Source organism: Mastomys coucha, chromosome X, assembly GCF_008632895.1.
Source record: "Mastomys coucha isolate ucsf_1 chromosome X, UCSF_Mcou_1, whole genome shotgun sequence".
Taxonomy (NCBI): Eukaryota; Metazoa; Chordata; class Mammalia; order Rodentia; family Muridae; genus Mastomys; species Mastomys coucha.
Window position 1 is genome coordinate 95,237,344 of NC_045030.1, and position 20,612 is coordinate 95,257,955.

The 20,612-nt window shown below is 35.9% G+C and overlaps 1 pseudogene; it reads right to left on the reverse strand.

Annotated features, from left to right (window-relative positions):
- Window positions 1-745: 745 nt before the first annotated feature.
- On the reverse strand, window positions 746-18,006 carry LOC116088252 (annotated as a pseudogene).
- Between the last annotated feature and the right edge of the window lie 2,606 nt (window positions 18,007-20,612).

Below are 20,612 nucleotides of genomic sequence, written 5' to 3' on the forward strand. Positions count from 1 at the left end.
GGGCCTGTGGCTCCTGGCTGGCTGCTCAGGTCTCAGAAACTCACCTGAGAGAAAATGGCGAATCCTGCTCGGATCTCTGGCCTAAGACGCCTCCGGGCTGGGTGCTCCAGTCTCAGAACCTCACCCGAGAGACAACAGGGGATCCTGCCCAGGTCTCTGGCTTAATGTGCTCTCTGGAGTTAGGCGATCCACTTGCAGAGAAGGGGCAGAGGAGGACGCTGAACCCCCTCTGTCACTTGGAAGCTGAGAGGATCGTGTCCCTGCTGTCCCTTCTTCCTTTTTTGCCTGTGACTTTGACGGCAAAATCAAGTACCTTTAAGAATTACTAGCTTGTAATTTACTATTATACCACTAGAAGGTGCTAAGAGGTTGTGAAATGTTCGGTAAATGGCACAGAGCAGACTGCAGTTTTAGCACGGGCATGTGCGGCACAGCAGCTCTGCTCACCTAACCGCCAAATCTGGCAGGGGTGGGGCGCTGGCCCCATCTGTCTGTCGCCTGGGGTCTGGGCATTCTCCATAGCCCAGCCCCCCGGGCCGCTCTTGGCTTGGGACCCAGCTCTGCCACGGTCAGCCACAGTCTTGGCAACCCAAGAGGGGCAATGGTGGAGGTGTGGGAGCCGGTGCCGCATAGTTTTCTCACTATTAAAACCCACACCACCACAGCTCGTACAACCCCGCACAAGCAATTTTAGCCCCCGCAGGGTCTTAATGCTGGGGTCAGCGCGCCAACACTGCAAGGTGGGTCATCTGTGAGCTGGATGCTGCCTGTTCTCTCGAGATGCACGCATGCTTGTGTTCCAGTTTAGGTCCATGTTTGGCTCTGGGCGGTTTTTGGGCAGTCCCTGCGCAGCTCTGAGAGGTCTATTGTTAAGCTCGGGCAGCCATTTGTAGGGACCGCCCTTTTCTGCATGATTTTGAGCTTTAGTCATCTGCTCCAGGTACAGAACAGAAATTCTCAGCCTCGGCTGTGGGCCCGTCTGCCACCTGCTATTGTAACTGGGAAACTTGGCCACACCGCAAAGTAAGAGTGGCGGGGATTGGGGGCAGCTGTGCACCTGTAGCCACCTGGCCAGCTGCGCCCCGCCACCACATCACTCATGGCTGCCCCACGGAGCCTTCAGCAGTGTCCGCGAGCCAAAGATGCCCCGGGTGGAAGCAGCCAGCCACCCGCTCCCCAGCACCATTAATTGGGAAGCTTGGCACCGGAGAGCTCCGCTGTGAGTGGGCAGAGTCTCTGTGGCCATCTTGGCAGCCCCCACGTGTAACATATAACGACACACAGACAATAGACTCAGCATTTATACAATCGGGACAGGACAAACTTATATATAACATAATGACATAGAAAAATATCAGGGAATTTTCCTGAAATAGCCACAGGGGACTATAGCCTCTACATGGCCCGTTTCTGTCCCCATAGTTCCTCCACTTCCTAGGAGGCGCTTCTATTCCATTTGTTCTCTACACTGGAGCCTACTAGGAAGAGGGTCGTCTCCATATATTTGGAGTTAGTTAACCCTATATAACCCCGCAGCCCACTTACTCCCCGTGAGAAGTGGCTACATCCATATTTGGGCCAGTGTGGCCTCAGACTACCCCGGCAAAACCTGTCATGCCCCAGTGATTTCGCCATCTACTTCGGCACCCTGGCCATATCCCACTGGAAGCCACCGTACATTTTTAATATTTAAATAAGAGATCTCTGTTTTATTATACTCCAATATAGCCCCACATTGGGTGCCATCTATTGCTGGCCAGCAGCAACAATAGGACAGTGTTTTCTGGAATGTGGAGTCAGGAGAAAATTGGGTAGCCATAATTATACCTTACCCACGTGGAAGGCACCTTAAAAATTAGACAACAGGAGATGTGATCACCCAGTCATCTTCCATTTAATAATCTCTTTGTTACAAGCCAATAGGTAGAATAGGTGAGGCAAAACCCCTCCCCCAAGTTTGTCAGCATATAGGCTCAATCAGCAGCTTCTTTAGTCTCTGTAGAGGTGGGACTTCCAATGTAACTGGAACCAGGAGCGAGACATGACAAATAGCAGGAGGTGGGCAGAGAGGTGTGGTTATGAGAGGCAGGCAGGGTCTGAAGAATCAGCCCTCAAGCCAGGAGGGTTACAATTAAAGGAGAGAGATATAGATGGAGACAGATGAGGAGGTGGAAGGAAAGCAGAGCAGAATCACGTGGCCTGGAGAAATCGCAAGTTAAAAGGGGTCTCATAGATGGGGAAGGTGGTAGTATAGTAGTAGATCTACCCAATCTAGGAGCACAGCTTGTATTCATATTAAGTGAGATGTGCTTTCATTGCCCAGGCAACATATCAAGGTATGTATCATGATACTGCACTGATAGGACTATCATAGCATGCTCATTGTTAAAATAGTTTATAGATATCATAGGTGGATATGTCTGATTCTTACTTCTCTCCTTTGGAAGCTTGCATGATGCCTTCTGTTACCATGAAAGCTACAATGCAGGAGAGGTCATGTATATCAGTCCTAACTTAGGGGTCTCTGCCACCTATTTATTAAGTGCTTTGTATTTTCAGCAATAGGCACTTACTTGTCACCTCTTGGCAGAAACCTAGGTCAACAGAAGAGGCTATGTACTTTGGTAGACTCTTGGATAACTCTGAGCAACTAGTCAAAGGAAAGCTTCTGAGATCTATCATTGGGGTAATTACTAGGTAGTCTTTGACTCAATCATAGAACATGGAGCCATATGTAGAATGTGCTACATACACTACAAGTTATACCATTAAAAATTTGACTTTGCTTTTCTTAGTAGCTTGAAAATAACAATAGCTGCTCAGTTAATTAAATTTGAGACCTATTTATCCTCCATACCATTAACTTTATCTATGCTCTCTCTGTCATGCAATGTGTCTCTGTATTTCTATGTCTCTGTCTTCCTCCTCTCACTTTCTTCCTTTCCCTTCATCTTACTTTTGCTGCCTTTGCATCAGAATAAGTTTTTAGTGATAGCTAGAACATTGTACCATCCAATACACTTCTTTACTCACTGTGATTGTTTGGAAATACTCTACCATGCTATAAAACCATGATGCCAAAATTAAACTCTTTATATATGTTGCCTTGGAAATCATATTTTTGTCACAGTACTAGACAAGTGTTTGAGACATGATTCATAAACCACCATCATTACAAGGTCACGCCAACAGAGGTGATGATATAGCCTAGAAACTTGGAGTTCATAACACAGTTTCCCAACAGCATCACGGGTTTCATGATGTCTCAGGAAAATTCCCATGCTTCTTATTGTCTCAGGGATCTGGGTTTATCTCTTCTTGCTTTAGTGAGCTTCTTAAAACATTTTTTCTAAACTTTATTCCTTCCTGCTTCTATTTACTATGGGATGGAGTGTTCTAATGTATCTGGTAACTTTCATATAGTCTCTGAAGTCTTTACGTGTATTGCATACTGAGCTTATGGATATTTACTGTGAGATTTGTTACTTAAACTGCTTTAGAGCTTCCTGAATCTTAATTAGCTTTCCTCCATATTGTACATTTCCTCCCTCACATAACATCTATATCACAGCTATATCTTTGATAAGTTTTATCCAAAGTCTTGACACAGAGACCTTCTCATCCTGTGTCCACTAATCACTGGGGAAAAAGCTTCTAGGTCAGTTTTCTCTTGCTTTCTTTTAGTTTATGCCTCAGAAATTAGGTTTCTACAACAGCAATAGGATCTTAACATTAAGTTCTGAAGAATGGACAAATATTTGGGATTGTCTCTATTACCTCATTAAAAGAGTGTTGCATACATATGGCATGTAAATTTTTACTGGATAGCCAGTGATGAATCAATCAGTCATGCATTGTCTCCCCATATAGGATTGCTCCAATGAAATTCTGTCTGGGTCTGTAAACTACACTTTCTGCAACCTTTGTAGGAGGGGGTTTACTTATGGCATTGTGACAGAATTTTAGCATTAGTTATGTCACCCCATTCTTCCTCTTCTACTCTTCCCCTTAATTACTTAGCACACTCTCCAAATCCTTGTTTTGTTCCATTATTATATTACTCAGATTCATAGGATCTCAACTCTGTCCATTATGTACTGTTTCTTGTTTTCTGACTTCTCAATACATACTCAATTTAAAAGCATATCAGAAAATTTAAAGATATATATGTGTATATATGTATATATATGTATATATATGTACATACATATGTATGTATATGTGTGTGTATATATATGTGTGTGTATGTATGTATGTGTGTATATATATATATATATATGAAATATTGTCTGTTTCAATACTATTTCTTGATGTGCATTGCCTTCCTCAATTTTATTCACATTAACATTCATTTTCATGGGAATGTCATACTTTAATATTCACAGATGAGTTATTCTCTTAGGTGTATATGTACAATATTTAATTATTCATTCAGTAGTTGATGAATATGCAGGGTATTTCATTGTCTTTGCTGTTGTGATGAAAACAGCAATGAACCTGGATGACCATGAGATCATATATACTTGGAGAAGGCTGATGATTTGAATTGGGTTGCTTTGGGGGTTGACGCACATGCTTGTTGTTTTCTGATAACTTGACACAAATGTATAATCATCTGGAATGAAGTAGTCTTTTAAAAGAAAAAGTATCCATAAAGTTGACCTGTGAACACGTTTTTGATTTATTTTCTCAATTAATGATTGATGTGGGATAAGAGAGCTCACTGTGGGTGCAGCTACTGCTGGACAGTTGAAACTACAGGCCAAACAATGTAAAGAAGCTTGTAAGTTCCATTTTCCCATGGGTTCTTCATATGTTTATGCCTCTAACTTTCTGCTTTCTAGTTTTAGCTTGATTTCCCTAAGGGGCGGAATATAAACTCAGAGCTAAAACATGAAACAAAGCATTTCTCCCCTTAATTATAATTTTAATGTTTTATAAAAGCAATTGGGCCCCAATTAAGACACTAGCCACTTTCACAATCATTGTGGGAGTTACTTCTACCTTCTGGTATGTTTTTCAATCACTTTCTTCAGTTGTTTAAATCTTTCAATGTACTAATGTGTCCACTCCATAGTTATAAGTATTGTAAGATATTTTTAATGTAATAGTATTGTTCCCATGATTTATTTCAGGGTAGAATTGTTATTATATAAGAAGACTTTTTTTCTGAGTTAATAATGCATTGTGGTTCCCTGCTGAACGTGTGCATCAGCTGTAGGAGTTTTCTGGTAAATTCTTTAGGGTCTATTAGGTATATGTCCTGTCTGTATAAGTAAAGAGTCTTTGAATTTCTCTTTTCTATGCTGCACCTCCTTTGTCTACTTCATTGTGCTAGTTCTCTAGCTAAGATTTCAAAAAGTAAAGAACAAAAATAGATATTGAATAATATTTTCTCATGCTAGATTTAGTAGAACTAAAGTCTTTCTTCTTTGAGTATTATGTTAGTGGTTGGATTGTATTATATCTGTGTCATACTTATAAATACATATATCTTAAGGAAGGAGCCAACATTACAAGATTGTCATTATATGTCCATTTCATATGATGCACCATCATATTATATGCACTATTGTATACATGATTTATAATGTACATATAATGATTATCATATACATGATATGCAGGAAGATTGACCTATTATCTCTTGATGATAGGTTTTAGTCACCTACTTCAGTATGTATGGAATATTACACGATGTAAAAATTTCACATACTCAGCCAGAAATAACAATATTAAGAACAATTTATAATGTCCTTTGGTCATCTTATGTTCTGGTTCAAACCTAATTGTGCATCTCACCACATTTTCTTACCTACTTATTTGAACTACAGATATCAGGAAACAAGATTTTTACATTGGAAGCAATTTATGCCATATATTGGCAAATGTGGGACACATGAATTTATTACTCTCCATGATGTTTGGATTGAGTATTTTGTCTTCATGTAGGTCTGTGCCACAAAGGCATATGTTGCCCATGTTGGTCAAAATATAGTGTCAAATCCCTTGGCCTTGACTTACAGAGAGTTGCAAGCCATCATAGTACTGCAGGAGGTCACACCCATTTCCACAATCTGGGAAGCTGCTTCTCTTAACTAAGCCATCACTGCAGTGCCTGAATTAGTTAAGACAAATCTAGAGAGTATTAATATCATATCTAATTCAGGATCTGTTCTGGGCATTATAAAGTTATCCATGTGACAGATTAATGGTTTTAATATGATCTTAATACAGCTCAAAAAGTGTAAGACTAGACACAGATATATGTATATAGAATCCACTTGTTCAATTCTCTGGAAGAAATTATTCTTAGCCTCCTTTCACATTCTCAACAAGTATTAACAGAATTAAATAAAGATAGTACTTAAATAAAGCCTCTAAATGTAGCCTATAAGAAGGAGCTATGTTGTTGACTATAACTATTAATTATGATGACTAAATCTTAAGAATGTAATCTGTGTACTTCTTTTTTGGATGATTTCAACTTCAGTATATGGATTTAAAACAGTGGTGAGTACCTCATCTTTAATGCACACACTTGGCTGTTCCATTGGAAATTTCACTTTCTGGGCATAGGACACAATCAAAAGAGCAAACAGCTTTTCCTTCCTGAGGAGATTTCCTGAATTCAGGATGACAACTTTCACTGCATACAGAGATAGGAACCTGAGGATATTAGAGAAGTAAAAACATATAAGAATTATTGTAGTAAATTAGTTATATGACTGCATTAGGTAATAATGCATTTAATATTATGCAAGCTTACATATGCCAATAAATACACATTATCAAATAGCTTATGAACATTATATTCATATAAAACATATATGCATAGTTTTAGTAGGAAATTAGTGATTCTTGGCAATAATAAATACATGAAAAATACTGGAATCTTGAAAGTGAGTTTGTAACTTTGGCAGTGAAATCATCTTTTAATTTATGAGGAGGCATGAGGATCACCAAAGAATTTTTTTCATGGTTTTTAATTGTGTTCTTACAGAATAGTATAAGATTCCACTCACCTCTTGTTCCATTTTATGCTCCACTCTATCCTATCCTCAGAAATTGACAATTGTTGACCAGGTGGAAAATATGGAAAAAATGTTCCTACTTTCACTTTATATGCAAGACCTTGTGGGGAATCCCAGAGGTTCAGAATGTCATAATCTACATGCAATTTCTCTGAAGGATTCAAAGTTATTGGATCTCCACCAGGATTCATGAATTTAGAGTTCTTTAGTATGGAGTTCAGCTGAGGGAGATTTATGATTCATTATGGTAATTTTTATTGTTAAGAGAAAGTCTGAACTATGTCATATTTGCATTTTCATTGAAACCCCCAAAATGAAATAACATTGCACATAAATGTTTGAAAAATGTGTACACTTACTTTGAGTTAACATCATAAGTACCATAATAGTATGTTAACAGAATACTGAAATATATTTCATATTCTTCATGCATCCTACTGATTTTCAGCATTGGTGAGCAAAGTTTATTTTATGAGACTCATTGTCTATAAGGCATCTGGTTTTGAGTTATCAGTGTCTAGGATAATTTGGACTCTGAGCATGTCTAAGAGTTTTGTAACTTGGCTTAACTGAGATGTGAATACCCATCCTGAGTTTTAGCACTCTCATATCATGATCTGTACCTGGACTGAATACACTGAAATGAGGCAGTGTGTAATAGTGTAATCATAACTACTTGCTCTTGACTGTGGCAAGCTTCCTTAAAATTCTGTCAAATTGAGTCCCTCCTGATGCTGGTCTATATAACTTATTAGGAGCAAAATATTCCATTTCTATATCTGGCCTTCTACATATTTTATGAGAACAAATGAAACAAACCTAAGAAAGTATCTATAGTTGACACAGATTCATTGGAGGTTTTAAGAATATTTGCCTTGCTGGTACTCTACAGTCTTTAAAACATTAAAATATCATGTCACTCAATTTCATATATAAGAACAAGGTAAGAAGAGATCCAGTTCTTACTGTTGAGAACCTTAGAAGGGAAGGAGACTCACAGCACCTTTAATAAAACCTTTAGTTCCTCAGTGTTGATTTCTATGAGATTGGCAAGTTGATTGTGAATTTCACCAAGGTATAGATTTTTCTTCCAATCAATAAAATAGTCTAGAAAACTTGTCTTCTAAAACGAACCCTATTGTATTTGTTTAAAGTACCTGTGAGCCATTTTTAATAAGTTATATTGGTAACACTATACAGGATGATTAAAAACATTACCTTGAAGGGGGAAAAGTTCATTTTCCCTCCATTTCTTATTTCTTGTATGTCTACTTCTTGAATAAGCATCTTGTGAATGGTGTAGGCCACAACATACACAGCATTGTATATATGGTAACTAGCAATACTTATGTCTATGTCAAAGTAGTACCAAGGTAACAATCCCAATGTACCTCTAGATGAACAATTTTTCAATGATTTATAGTTAATGTTAGATATTTCACAATCAAAGTACATTTTCCAGAGTCTTGCAAGAAAAAATGTCATCGGGGTATTTGGAAGGGTTCACTGTCTTTACAAACTCTTTAAAAGTAGAAACCTCATGATGGTGCTGTGAAAAGATGAGAGTCCTATGGAATGAATCAAGAATGAAATGTCTTATAGAAGTAATGACATCCCATTGTGAATTGGTGACCCATATTCTCCAGGGAAGTATGTATTGCCATATTTTAAACAGCACACCTAAAGAAGAGTCAGTGTTAGCATAAATGATAACAACTTTTCCTGGGTTTCTCACAATCTGAGTAGGGTATTCAAAAATACTTCCTATGCCTTCCAAGGAAGAAACTGGGATAAATTCTATGAAAGCTACACAGAATGTGTTTCTTTCCATTTCTGGGATCAAGTCTGTGACAAAGTTAACACCATTCTCATCCTCTGAGATGATCAGCCCCACCCAATTCCATCTGAAATGGACAATGAGACAATGCCTAAGGCCAAAGAAGATTCTTTGGAAGCCATTTGATACAAAAAAAGGAAACTTTCCAGAGTTGTTCATACTTGATTCAAAAGGTCCAATGCTCAGCTGTAAAATTGAAAACAGGGATAGACATTAATGAGGAGGAACTGAAAATCCCAGAATCATTGCATATAAAACAGTAACTTAAAGTTTATGAAGCCAAATTTGTGTTTAAATTCAACACTAGTACTAGGATAAGGGAAAAAAAGGCAAGTAACATATAAAGGCAGACCTATCAGAATTACACCAGATTTCTCACCAGACACTATGAAAGCTAGAAAATTCTGGTCAGATGTCATACAGACCCTACAAGAACACAAATGCCAGCCTAGGCTACTATACCCAGAAAAACTCTCAATTACCATTGATGGAGAACTCAAGATATTCCATGACAAAACAAAATTTCACACTATCTTTCCACAAATACAGACTTACAAAGGGATAATAGATGGAAAACATCAACATAAGGAGGAAAACTACATCCTAGAAGATGCAAGAAAGTAATCTTTCAACAAACCCACACAAAACTAATATACAAAAAAATAACAACAAATACAACAAAGTACAACAGAAACAACAGGAAGTAACAATTACTTTTTCTTAATATCTTAATATGAAAATTAATATTACCAACATCCTCTAATCGATTGAAATCCAAAAATATGAGGAATTAGAAATTTGTTGATTGTCATCCAATGGTCTCTCTTATTGGCCAATTGGAGACATAGGTCCAATATTGTACAATCCATACACACCTTCAGCTTGTTTGTTAGTGACAGTGTCTTGCTGTGTACAACATAATGGTCTTGAGATCTTGCTTCTCCTATCTCAGCCTCTCTATTAGTAGTATTGTTTATTTCATGATTTTACACTATACTGTGCTTTTCAGAACGGTTTACATATTTCAAAAGTGTTTATATACCCAAAACAAACGTAGGCAATTAAATTGGAAGGGAGCTTGTAAAGAAGTACAAAGAGTGAGACTGAATGCTTTGCTTGACGTTTACAACTCTTGAATCAAGTTTGAAGAAGAGGACTTTTTAAGTTACTCTTTCTCTGAGATGAATGCTTTTCCAAATTATCACAGCTAATGAACCAGATTCTTACCTGCACCTAATGTCTGTGCCAACCTCCAAGCAGAACCATTGTTCATTGAAACAGTTGGTGAATGACTTTGTGGATATGTAGTGTGACCAGCTGGCGGACCCTCAGAACTGTTGGGTGCTCTCGGACGGAGAATAATTGAGTACCTGAAAACACAAGAAAAGGTACTTCAAAGACAAGGGTGAAAGTCTTTGATCTGAGGTAGTCAGACATTCTCTCCACAGGAGGCATCCACAGTCCTGATTCTGAGGGCAGTTTCATTTCGCTTTCGACTCTTGAGGCAAAGTGGGCAAGAGCCCACAGGATAGACCATCTTAATGCACATACCATTTCTCAAATGATTGTAACCTATTCTCTGTGGGCTGAGAATAAAGTCACTCACTCAAGTCAAATAGTTTTGACCATAGCAGGAAGTCTGTATCCAAAAATCATGCCTACAATTCATTCCACAGTGCAGCAGAACTGTCAACTCACAGCTTAGCTACGATGGAGGTAAAATCCTTTGGTGATGTGAGAGTCATTGAAGTACAGCCTTATTACAATGAAATCCAAGGTTTAAAAATTGTTCTTATTTTGGGCTTGTACCACAGTAAGAGCCAAGATTATAAGCTCTACTAACTACAGAACAAACAAACAAAAATACTTTATATATTTATGTTCATTTAAGAAAATACTAGTAGTGAGTGATGCATTATTTTGAAGTATACAGTTAAAATGTCTGGAGTTATTTAAAATTTATATTGAGAAAAACATGTATTTTCAGTATTGCTGTAGACAAGCATCTACATAAGTCTGTTAAATTGACTCTTTATATCAAACAACTTTTATAATACTCATTTTTATTGTTAGTATATTTTATAAATTTTAAAGAATATGACAAAGATGTTATACATATTGAAGTGGGTCTCTGGGAGGAGTTGGGGTACAAAAGGGAAACAAGAATGTGATTTAAGTCTATTTATGTAAAATATGTATTTAAATGTTAACAAATTCAAATAAATTGAAATCATGTAACCTTTCTCCTCATAATGCAATAAAACCGTAATGAAGAAAAAAAGATTTTTCTTAGTACCAAAATTATGAAATCAAATGAGAATATTTTCCTTTCTTCCAATCCATGTGGATATTTATAAAGACCCAAAAATGCGCCAATTAGGAAAGAAATTTCCCATGTTGTTCCCGTGATTGCAGCCACAGATTTTACCTCTGTTTTGCAGGTATAGATCGGAGTGAGTCTGTTCTGCCCTGTGAGCCACATGAACAAACTTTGTATTGTCTGTTTTTTCAATGGACCCAACATTGTAAATATTATTTCCTAGCGTCATGTTAGATAAAAGAATGGGGTTCCTGTTGATCTCCTCTATGGCAAAAATTAAGGCCATCACAAATTGGTAGTTGTTTGGGGTGATCCTTTGTAGAAGACATAGGGATCATTACAGAGTAATCTCAAATCACTATTGGGGATTTAATCTGATTACATTTACTATCATATATTGAATGAATGCACCTCCATTCTCCAACACACATACAGCTTCATTGTTCAAACTGAGTCTTCTTTCCTGAGATTGTTCAGGTGTAGGTAGCACAAGCTGTCATCATGTTTAACAGTTCATATGGGGACTAATGGCTTTGTAAATATTTGAGCATAGAGGAAAAAGTCTGTATTCCTTTCAAGAAACCAGACACTACACATTCATCTTTAACATGGGATGTCTACATGTTATAAAACTGAAAAATATATTTTGTGTGGTTTGAGGGATGGGGAATGATTGATTGTGGAGGGCCAGACTGAAACAATACATATTAAAATGTCCTAATAAAGCCAACTGAAAGAAAAATAGTTTAAATCTCTTGTCGAGGATTATACTTGTCAAGACCTGTCTAGGGCTGGAGATAGTAATACACATTACTCAGATTTGAGGGTTCTGACCTATATTTTTTCTCCTTATACTTCTTGTCTGCATCAATGTTTCTGTTTCATATTATGTAATTGTATAACCTTTAAGATCTAAATGCTTAGTTTTGTGCTTTGTTTTTTTAGTAAGTTGGCCTTTTGGTTCATAATTATGAATTTTTATGGATTTCAGATTCCACATATTCTTTCATCTGCATGCATTTCTTTGCTATCTACTATATATTTTCATCTATTTTTTTCTATCTATATATCTATCTATACATGTGTGCTTAAATGTAAAAAATTTAATCTGCACAGTTGTAAAATATTTCTGGTTACCCAGAACATTATAAAAAATTGACACACTAACACATAAAAGGAAAAAGGCATAATATCTTAGCAAGATAAAATACACCACAGGTGGATAAGAAATGTTGAGTAAAGAAGGCATAATCTTTCTCATGAAGGTGAATACTGGTTGGTCTGTCAATTTCAAATGCTTAGATCAGAAATGTTAAAATATAAAACTGTATATAGTTTTTAATATTTTTCTACCATAATGGTCCTGATTCAGTTTGAGTCTTCATGAGAAAATGTTCTCTTTGTTCATTCTGTGTTTTGTATGTTGTCCATTGCTCAAGTGGGGATTTAGTTGTTAATTTGTTTCATTTCCATGAACAATGTTGTCTTTCCGTGTGTGTCCGATTATCTTTTTTCAATGTTTTCCTATTAGGTTTTCTGAATATGAAACATAAAGATTTTGGTTTATCATCATTTCTTCTGCAGAAAAACTACATTGGCTTGTGAATACCTTTCCCAATTAATGATGCGAGGTTTGATATTTTCATTTTTTCTTTCTCAGTAAATATATAGACCCCCAAGGTTTGAAATGCTTGATAATCAAATTATAAGTCACTAGCTGTTAAACCTCTATGGCCCCTTTATACTGATTAATGCCCTGGTTTTCATTTGAATTAATTCACTTGATTATTTCTTACAAAATTTTCTTTATTCAAATTTCTATTAATTAATTAATGTAAAATTATAAAATGCAAACTTTCTAAGTATTTTTGAGCACTTAACATTAACAAGTAAGAGTTGAAAAATTTCTTCAGTGTGTCTATGGGATTTGGGTTCATTCAATACTTTGAAATTAAAGTGGATCATGTATACTATGTGTGTATATGACCAGAATGAATCCAATTTCTCTGACAAATTAACTCAACTGCCAATAAAGTGTGTGAGAAAAGAAATTATCCTTTTCATTTTATCCATTAATTTGTTTAATTTCTTTTAATTTTACAAATAGGTAGGTATCAGTAATGGTAGGACACAGGTGCTACTGAATCAGAAATTCTTTTTTTTAAGATTTATTTATTATTATAAATGAGTATATTATAGATGCCTTCAGACACCAGAAGAGGGCATCAGACTTTATTATGGGTGGTTGTGAGCCACCATGTGGTGGCTGGGATTTGAACTCATGACCTTCAGAAGAGCAGACGGTGCTCTCACCCACTGAGCCATCTCACCAGCCCCTGAATCCAAATTTCTGAGTGTGGAATTTCCAATATCCCTGGCCTTTCCAAACATGTCCATGCCTACAGCATGTTTCACTGTTTCAGAGGTCCAATTTTTCAGAGCAATTATGGAAGCAGTGAAATAAATATAAATATTATAAACTTATGGCAATGGAATGCATACTGTTTTACTCTATCCTCACAATTTTCATGCACAAAATTATCTTACAGGAGGAAACAAACGTTTGAAGCCCTAAAAAATGAAAAGTTTATTTTGTGGTTGCAGAGATGGTGTGGTAGTAAAGACCACTGGCTACTTTTTTTTAAGAACCTGGGTCACAATTCCTGTACAGTAATCCTAACATCATAAATACAAAACCTTTTCCATGTATCTGTGTACACAGTTTCCATACTATAAACACATATTCATGCTTAAAAATGTTTGTATACATTAAACAAGATAAAATACATTAAAGAGTAAAGAAAAACTTCAAATTAAAACGATATAACTTGGTTGTAAAATGAAAATAAAGAAGGGTTTCAGTAAATTAAGTTTCCTGACTTGACTCCTGTTGTGAGTGTAGCTTAACTGGCAGAAAGGTAAAGAAGATAATTATAGAATTCCAGAAGACAAGTATTACACTTTCTCAATGAAGTAGATCATACATATGTATACAATGTACATAATCTTATCTACCTGTGAAAATAAAATGTGTATAGCATGGCATAAATGAAGTAGAAAAACAGAAGACCTGAGCATAGGGTGAAAGAGGAGGGTATAACTGTGTAAGGATAAGGTCTTTGTTACTTTTCTGTTGATGGGATGGACACATGACAAAAAGGAAGCAGAAGAGGGAAGCAGTTACTTCAGCTTCAATGCACAGGTCACATCTTATATCTGAGTTAAATTCAGACAGTAACTAGCACAAAGGGCATGGGGAATGCTGGTTACATGTCTAGTTCCCTATGACTTCCGCAACATGTTTCATATTGTATCCAGACTAGCAGCGTAGGAGTTGCACAGCACACAGCGTCCTCAGCAATTCCTCATCAATAATTAACCAAAAACATCACACTGAATCACAAGCTCATGCACAGGCCAATGTAGGGGTTTTCTAAAGTTTTCTAAATGAAGATCCTTCTTTTTTGATGACTCTTCTTTCTAGATCTTATGTGACAGGGCATTCATATATAAGCAAATCATATTATATACTTGAAATGAAAATATTTTAGTGTAGCCACATGGATGATGAATACCAACTAGAGGAGAAAGAAAAGATAAGTTAGTATTACTGTTTACTGCACAATTATTTGTTCCCACAAATAGGCACAATTGTTAAATATGAAATATTCATGTGTATGGCCATGTAAGTATGTCTCAGGTTTAACATGCTTTTTTGGTTTATTTAATCTGGGGATAATTTTAACACATGCATGTAATGGACCTTGAAAAGTACTACATTCCAACTTTTACCAGGCCACCTACCACAACCTCTCATCACTTCAAGACCACCTACATAAGAAACAAAGTTCATTTAATACAGCCACTATGTAGGTGGATAGGACCATTCACTGAATCTTGCCCAAACTCCACGATCCTCATCCAAAGTAAAGTGCGTCCCACTGCCCAAGAATTTCAACCTCTGAAAGTAGGAAATGTAGAAAAGAATGTAGAAAGTCAAACAAAATTATTTTAATTAAATCAAACTGAAGAAGATTAAAACTGTGTTAGTATATAACCACATGCAAAATAGAAAGTTAGCAATATTTATTAAAAGAACCAGTACTCTGGGGGCTGGAGAAATGGCTCAGTGGTTAAGAGTACTGTTCTTCCAGAGGTCCTGAGTTTAGTTCCCAGCAACTACATAGCTGCTCACAACTGTATGTAGTGGGGTCCAGTGCCCATTCTGGTATGTCTGAACAGAGCAATGTTGGTGTACTCATATGCATAAAATAAATAATTAAATTAAAAAAAGAACCAGTACTGAGGTTTGGTTGGAAGGATAAACATAGTCTCAGCCTATCCATCAAAACAGGTTCACAGTGGAACTATGTAGAGCACTGATCTTACTACTTGTCCCTGAAACGTCAATCCTGTACACAGATTAATAACATTTTGGCTTTTTTTAAAAAATACACAATTATCTTAAAAATGTATAAATTTTTTTTCAGTTCACAGTTTGTTCAAATACACACCCACTCCCATCCACTTTCACATATAACATGACTTGTGTCAGGTGATCATAAGATGAATTCACACATATAAACACATTCACACATATACATTCACAAACACAAAAATTTGCAAACACACATTCACACACACAGACAACTGGAAAGATTTTTAAAGGAGTGGTAATAAATTAGTGAAAAACCTGAAATATTTTTTTAATTGAAAAATGATAATTACGTTGTTTTAAAAAACATTAAACTACTAACAATTCCTAGGAAAACAATGAAGAAATTTATTTTAGGAAAACAGTATTTAGAGATAGTATGTTCAAAAAAGTACACCAATTGAATGTTTTGCAGAGAAACTTGAAATTTCCTCCCTTGATTTCAGTAGTAAATTTCTTGTAAAATACAAATACAAATATAATTATCCAGTCCAACATCAAAATGAAAAATTATAAAAATATTGAAATGGATTTTTCAAATGGTTCTTTTATTTTAATATTTTCCATGTGTTTTATTGCATATTTTCTTTATTTACATTTCAAGTGATATGTCCTCTCCTGGTTTCCCCTCTGAAAAAATATCAAAAACAAAAAGAAAAACAAAAAATAAACTAACCCTAGGACAACTCCAATTTCAAACAGTACTGAATGGATTTTAAAGTAGCTGACTTATGAAGATTAAGACAATGTATTCAGGCTAATACAAGCATCATAAAGACATGGAGGGAAGTACTCTAGAAGATGAAAAAGGTCGGAGTAAGAAAGGGGATGAAAGGGGGATGACTCTGAATGATGAAGGGGGTGGTAGTGTGATAAGAGGAGACCAATGTTGGAAGGTGCAGTGGTAGGGTTGGGAATGAGGATGAGAGTGTACTGGGGATGAATGTGAACACAGTGCATTATAGCAAGTACAGTGTTCCCCAAATTAAATGTAAAGAAAAAGAATTATATATTATTTGTGGAGCTAAAATATGTTTGTGAACAATATAATAAAAATAATTTTAGACTGAAAAAATGTTAAAGTGCTAGCCTCAGACCAGAACACACACCTCATAACTACCTAAACATGACCTAATGTATGATGGATGATGCAAATAGATATCCTAACTGAGACAGGAGAAAGTTCATGAGATCTCAACCCAAGGCTAGTAAGTACAATCAAATAAAGAATGCTGAGAATGAGAAAAGTATCCTTCCCCAGGAGATAGCATGACAATTGATTAGATAATAAATACTACATGGTCAGCACTGGAAATGTAAATATAATCACATTATTCAAAATTAATAAGTTGAATTTATGTCCTTACAAATATACTGAATATATTTAAATATATATATAGTGTTGGGAAAATGGGAAAGTTTGTACATGGATATGAATTAAAAATTAATAGAGGGCTGCAGACATGGCTTAATTGATAAATTGTTGTAGCAAAAATGTAAGGACATAAATTTAATCCCAGTAACCAACCAAATTGTGGTCATTTAAACAGGCTTTTGTAACCTAGCATTTCTCCAGGCAGATGGGATGTACAGGTAAACCTCATTTGTCAGATATCTAGAAAGCACTGTATAGATTAATAAACAATGTTTCAAAGATGATGGAAATCAGGGTATCATAAATTTGTCCTGATTTGAGATGTCCTTTCTTTCTCTCTCTCATTCTCTCTCTTTCTCTCTCTCTCTCTCTTCTCTCTCTCTCTCTGACACACACATACACACAAACACAAACATACAGTAAAGATATTGAAGCAGAATTCATTCACACACAGCACAATCCAACTTAACTGTACTAACAATTGGAAATGTACAAAGGAAACATTCAGTGAAGTCTTTATAGAATGGACATTGTTTTGTTATCTCTAAGTACTGACCTGTACCTATGCCAAACAATAGGATTCTAAGATACATCATTAGTTCTCCTGCATGCCAACTATCAGAGTGAAACATGTGTTGGAAACGGCTGGAGAATGATTTATTCTCAGACTACATACATACAAATAGAAGAGAATAGATTAAAAAAATTATTGTGATGGAAGAAGAGCTATTGAGAATAAAAAATGAGATGGATTAAAGGTTCACCCTGGAGAATACAGTTAGGAAGCTCAGGCAGAAGAAACTTACCGTGGACTGAGGTCTACATTGTCTGCCCTTTAGTGTGTTGGGACGTTTGATAGGTATAAAGGGGTAAGAACGCACTGATCACCATATCTCCATCCTGGTATACATTGTCTGAGAGAGAGACAAAACACTCATGGGAGAAAAATTTGCACAGGAGCATAGGAAGCTTGAGGGTAAAAAAGAAAAAACTCAAAGTAGGCATTTTGAGGGTTTCTTTGGCCACTAACATAATCTGCCGTAATACAGGTGCTCACTTTCAGTAGTTGAGCATCTGAGCCATTCTGTGGGTTTATATGTGTTACAGACATAGGAGTCCTTTGAAATACATAGTCATTAGAACACAGCTTTCTCCAGTCCCCTGGAGAAAATTTCAACACTTTGTACCATCAGGTTTCACAGTTGAGGTCTTTTGTAAAAGTGACAATCACATGTTGAAAAAACATGGCTGAGGACCATCTCATGTCCCTGGTAGTATTCTGTAGTATTCTTATGTCATTCAAGTCCAAGAATTAAAAAAATCTGCCACAAGTATAAAAAAGTACCCATCACAAATGAGGAAGATTGGATATCTTTCCCAAGGATGAAGTTTTTTTTTTTGCTTTGCTTTTTGAGACAAACAGAGGCTTGGCTTGTGGAATTTTAGAGGGCAATAAAGACTGATCTGATTTTTTATGTGAAAAATCTACAGTTCTAGTTAGTTAGGATCAAAGAGTCAGCTTTAATAACAAATTACTAGAAATACTAAAGTAAAACATTTGCTTTTCTGGGATACAATTTAGTTTGAGCTGAGAAATTTTTGTTCTCAAAAAAGAGACATACTTTTTTTGAAGGAAAAATCTAATGTAAAGTATTTTCTGAGTGTAATAACACAGAAGCTATATTTTAGACATGATGAATGTTGGAACTAATTCTAGAAGCCAAATTGGAAATTTTAAGAGTCTTCAAGTAGTGTTGGTTTGAAGGTATGAAGGAGCCATGGAGAGTGGATGAGGCTTGGTACTATGTGTCAGGGCTAGAGTCCTTAAAGAACACCCTGGAAAGACTATTGGAGAAATTCTAGCCCAGCTGCAGCAAGGGAGTCCAGCAGTTTTAGAGATTCTGTTACCATGGCCTGAACAACAAGAACATCAACAGCAGTAGACCAGAGTTGCCAGAGAGCAGAAGACAGTTTGTCTGTGCTGCAGAGAGCAGAGCTGGAGAATTGGTCCATGGTCCTTGTGGGAACCCAGAAGACACGACTGAATCCAGGACAATTGTAAACTGAGTTGCTTACACTTTTCAAATTTGGTTTTGTTCAGATTGCACTGGTTCTACTCCCGTAGTAAGAAAGTATTTAATTTATCTTTTAAGTTTTCTGTGAAGCCCCAGTTTAGAGAAAGGATATTAAAAGATTAGATTTTAAAAGATGATGGCTATTTTAAAGGGACTAAAATTTTCATTTTGTTTAATTTTTAAAAATGTGAATTTTAAAGTTATATACATTTTAATGTGAGATATTAGGAATGAATGATAAGGAAAAGGCTGTAACTTAACAGCATTTTGTCTGTGTGTCAGGATGACACAGGGTCAATTATGCTGGATAGTTTATCTAATCTTGACAGAATAGAAAAATCATCTGATAGGAGGGAATCTCAGTATTGTGCGGTAGGCTGGAGTTTTCATAGTTAAAGTTTTAGGGGAAAACAGAGACTAATATTTGGTCAAAGTAGTACTAGAGTAAATACAAGTAATCCTGTGTAATTGGACACAGTCTGACGATGGGACTTCAGCCTAAGTGCCTTTGAAGAACACACAGGCGCAGATGCTCTACTTGTGATTTTTTTACTAGGAAAAGAAGCAGGGGACAAGGGATTCTGTTTTACACTAAAGAGTGAGTCAGCATAATAAAGGGAGTGAAAAACAGACTGAGAGTCCTCACTGTTGAGCTGGGCCAATGTTGGAGGTTTAACCACCTATGGGGTTTAAATGTCTTTTTGTTCCAACTCTTTTTCAGACTCTTTGAATGTATATAGGACTATGTTGAAATGTAGACATATGCCACAGAGTCTGTGTATTGTATAAAACAAAAAAACAAAAAACAAAAACAAACAAAAAAAGATGGCTCTAGAAAACTCCTATTTCAGTACTTGACCGGAAGAAAATACTTGCACATTATTGCGATTGTTTTATTTTTTTCTACCAAAGACAAATGCAACTGGTATGGCAGACTGCCAGTCTAAGTAAAGTTTTGCACAGTTTACATGATGCTGTCTGAATGTATGAAAAAAGAAAAAATTAAAATGTCAGGGTTAGGGATCTTACTCAATTGTGAATTTTATTTCTGTTTGGGTCCAATTATCTACAGAAGGAGCATCTATACATACAAATATTATTTTGTTATCCTCTAGTTTGCTTCCATAGTAGATAAGTTGGTGGCCACTTAGGTGTCTTTTATTTCTGCAGTTATTGTAGGAAATTTTAATATATTTCATATTAGTAAGATATTGATAAAATAATTTTTGACTTTGAAAATTAAAGTTTATTTAGCTTATTATGGTAGACTTCCACCAAACAACCAAAATACAGATTATTTTTATTGTATTACATATATATATATATATATATATATATATATATATATATATATATATAAAGAAAAAAGCTAAAAATATCCAATACTTTAGTTGCTACTTTTCCAATTGATGTTTTATTGTGCATGTAATATTGTCAAAGATCAAGACAAGCTTAAAACAAATTTATAAATTTTTATATTTTTGAACAGGTATTTTCTTCAAACTTACATGTGACTTCTCCTCTGTAGTTCCTAGA